The sequence below is a fragment of the Coenobita brevimanus genome, chromosome 90 (assembly GCF_032717465.1).
Source record: "Coenobita brevimanus isolate Jiangsu-jjx chromosome 90, ASM3271746v2, whole genome shotgun sequence".
NCBI classification, from domain to species: domain Eukaryota; kingdom Metazoa; phylum Arthropoda; class Malacostraca; order Decapoda; family Coenobitidae; genus Coenobita; species Coenobita brevimanus.
This window is the reverse complement of record NC_137043.1, coordinates 21,874,085-21,878,198: the sequence shown is the minus strand read 5'-3', so window position 1 is coordinate 21,878,198 and position 4,114 is coordinate 21,874,085. Positions and strand designations below refer to the sequence as shown.

At 40.1% G+C, this 4,114-nt stretch overlaps 1 non-coding gene across 1 annotated transcript; it reads right to left on the bottom strand.

The window, feature by feature from the left end:
* Positions 1 to 3,556: 3,556 nt before the first annotated feature.
* On the bottom strand, positions 3,557 to 3,628 carry TRNAT-CGU (transfer RNA threonine (anticodon CGU)). The gene has a single exon. It is a non-coding gene; the product is annotated as a tRNA-Thr (tRNA).
* Between the last annotated feature and the right edge of the window lie 486 nt (positions 3,629 to 4,114).

The window sequence follows — 4,114 nt, the reverse complement described above, 5'->3', positions numbered from 1 at the left end:
GCTCACCTTACGGATTGTTAGCCAATAAACAACACCTATGTGCATAGCCTACGTTTCAGTAATAGTCATGGGGTAGCCATACTCACAGTGATGTTTTTGTAAATGTTTTAGGTAATCATGTGTTCAGTGGCGGATACCAGTTAGAGGGGAGGTGGCCGCTGGAACCCCCAATCCCAATAGCTGCTCCCTACAGCGTCACTGTAGAGGTTCCTGTTCCTCCAATTATGTCAATTATTAAGGTTAACATATTGATGGACAGCCATTTCTTTTGAAAAATACGAACAACTTATTATGAACTCTCAAAATATATTATGGACCATATTGCGGGAGCGTTGCAGCTCTCACGCACCAGTCATAGTCCTTGTCCGTTTGTTTCAATATTGCCAGCCTGACAGTGTGGTGTTAATGAATGATATTGATGTTACCATTCCATATGCTTATTTCCATTTGGAAGATCAGAATTCGTAAAAGGATTTCATTCAGTACACAGAATGTCAAATACAGTATGTGTGTGTGAGTGAGTGAGTGTTGGTGTGGAACAATACGTGTGGTGGGGATGGAGGGAGTGTAGTATGTGAGGTAGGTGTCATAATGGTAATGTGGCCATGTGTTTACGTGGCTAAGGACGTCCACGACTGATATACGTAATCTGACACACACCTCAGTAGTATTTAGGGTCTCTAAGCATATTACATACTTATATATGATTATGTTTTAGGGGTGGAACCTGAAACATCGTATAAAGACAAACACTGAAATATTTGAAAAATGCATTATGAGTGGCATAATACATGAATAACAATATTTCAGGAAGAAATATTACCGTATTATAACACCCATTTAACAAATAACGTTGTAGGTGCAGCGTTTCTTAAGCTTTTCTTGTCGGATTTCCTTTGGTCATTATATTAAGTTATACTATAGCTCTGAGTTCAGTAATATATATGTTATGTTTTATAATAAGTGATATTACGGTGGCTCACCCAGTGGACGTTGAATTAAAACTACATCCAGCAGAGAGCAAGTGCAGTAGTTAGTCGTTTACCACTAGGCCTATTTGTTATTGATCACACACTGACCAACGTATTCTTCAGCAGTGTTATTAAATCTATCACGACTGGGAAACAGCACCTTAGGCATGTCAGCAGATGGCAGGATGTCTAGCGAGTTGACGAGATGTATAGAGTTGTCATTGTGCCAGTCAAGAAAGTATCATATTTTAATGGAAAAAAGCGTGCTATTGTAACTGGAAAGTTGCGTTAAGAAATGCGCATGAACGTGCTTAATTCCTATATAAGTGCCTCTACAAACAAATCATGTCAATGAGCAAAATATATAATACAGTGATGTATCAGCTATATTCTCAGATAAGTTATACTAAGTTATTAAAGTCACTGTTAGGTAGTTATCAATGATATATCAGCTATATTCTCAGATAAGTTATACTAAGTTATTAAAGTCACTGTTAGGTTGTTATACTGTTTGGAGTAATATAGCCTATCTGAGAATACAGCCGATACAGCACTGTTTTATATATTTTGCTCACTGACATGATTTGTATTGGGGGGCACTTATGCAGGAAATAGGCACGTTCATGTGCACTTCTTAATGCAACTTTCCAGCTACAATGGCACTTTCTTTTTTTCCATTAAAATGTGATGCTTTCTTGACTGGCACAATGACAACTCTAGACATCTCGGCAACTCGCTAGACATCCTGCCATCTGCTGACATGCTTAAGGTGCTGTTTCCCAGTCGTGATAAAGATTTAATAACACTGCTGGAGAATAAGTTGGTCAGTGTGTGATCAGTAACAAATAGGCTTACTGGTAAACTACTAGCAACTGCACTTGCTATCTGTTGGATGTAGCTTTAAGTGAACGTCCACTTGGTGAGCCATCGTGATATCATTTATTATACAACATAATTACTGAACTCAAAGCTATAGTACAACCTAATATAGTGATCAAAGGAAATCCGATAAGCTAAGCTTAAGAAACGCTGCACCTACAACGTTATTTGTTAAATGGATGTTATAATACGGTATTATTTCTTCCTCAGTTATTGTTATTCATGTATTATACCACTCATAATGCATTTTTCTAATATTTCAGTGTTTGTCTTTATATGATGTTTCAGGTTCCATCCCGAATACATAATCATATATAATTATGTAATATGCTACAAACTTATAAATAGAACCTAATTAATACTGAGGTGTGTGTCATCAAGTCTTAAAGGCATAGATTACGTATATCAGGCGTGGACGTCCCTAGGCACGTGTGCACAAAACCACATTACCATTATGACACACCCACATCACATAATTACTACACTCCACCCACCCTCATCACACGTATTGTCCCACACCAACACACACTCACTCACGCACAGACATACTGTATTTGACATTCTGTGTACTGAATGAAATCCTATTATGAATTCTGTTGTTCCTAAGGAAAATAAGCATATCCCATTGGAGCCCAGTGTCCGGAATATTGGACAGAACTGGGATTTTTCAGGTCTTTATAAAGTAGGGAATCCCCGGGTAGGGACCTATGAGCTTCGCGACTATGAGCCGATAGGCGGAGGGCGGTACCCACCCAGTGCTATGCCTCGCCCAGCACCCCTGGGATCCAATGGGATATAGAATCGTAATATCAATATCATGTTCATTAACACCACACTGTCAGACTAGAAAACTGAAACAAACAGACCAGGACTATGACTAGTGCCAGAGAGCTGCAGCGCTCCCACAGTATGGACCATAATATATTTTGAGAGTTCATAATAGGCTGTTTGTATTTTTCATAAGAAATGGCTGTCCATCAGTATGGTAACCTTAATAATTGACATAACTGGAGGTTGAGGAACTCTATAGTGACAATATAACGCCCCAGAGTAGCTATCGGGATTGGGGGTTTCAGCGGCCACCTCCCCTCTAACTGGTATGTGCCACTGAACACATGATTTCCTAAAACATTTACAAAAACATCACTGTGAGTATGGCTACCCCATGACTATTACTGAAACGTAGGGTATGCACATAAGTATTGTTTATTGGCTAACGTAATCCATAAGGTGAGTTGGTAATGTATTGCACTTGTATTTTGACAGTATTAAATCGTGGGTAAACATATTATATGCACTGTCATTGCTCATTAGCAGAATATAATAAAGTGTGTGTGTCTACTGATAAGCAGCTGAGGAGAGAGAGAGAGAGAGAGAGAGAGAGAGAGAGAGAGAGAGAGAGAGAGAGAGAGAGAGAGAGAGAGAGAGATGAGGTGGTGAAGCAGGCCGCATGTTGTCTGTTAACGAGAGACGGAGTATCCTGTTTGACGTAATATAATGTGTGTAATCAGTTGTCTATAATAATGAATAATAAAGAATAAATAGGTTTATCATCATTTGGGATACACGGTATCATTGACACCTTAATAAATATACTGTACTGGCAAAGAAAAAATGGGAGAAATGGAGTTCCCCCGAGCTAAGCCCTGTATTGGACTATATAGCCCCGCTAGGGTTACAGGAGCGAGCTACCACTCCCGGCACGGCAGCCCGGGCGAGGCTCGAACTCGCAATCCCCCGATTACGAGTCCAGCGCGCTACCACTGTGCTACCGAGCCCCCGTACTGGCAAAGAATGTTTAACTGTTGGAATAAACGACGTGACTCTCACTTCATCCCCCTTCCCTTCACCTACCAAGTTAGCGCTCACTCCCATACTTTCCCCTTCCCCATACATCGCGCCACTTGTGAGTGAACTTGCTTACTGTTTCTGAATCACAACTCAACCTGTATTGTGGTTCATGCTACACCATTAGAGAAGAATTATTTTCTATAACCCAGACTTTATAAATAGTATAGTGCACCACAACTCATTATCCCAAACAATCACACAATATTTATTAGCCAATATCAGAGCATAATACAATGACCACAAAATAATATAACACGGCACAGAGGATGAAGCTTGGCGATTCGAAACGATAAATTCTCGGGCATGTACAAACGAACACACACACAGGCGCTGTTGCCACGTTAGCAATATCCCGCCACTAGATGGTCCAGGTGGAACTCTTGTCGAGTGTATTGTACATGGTCTTTTAGGAG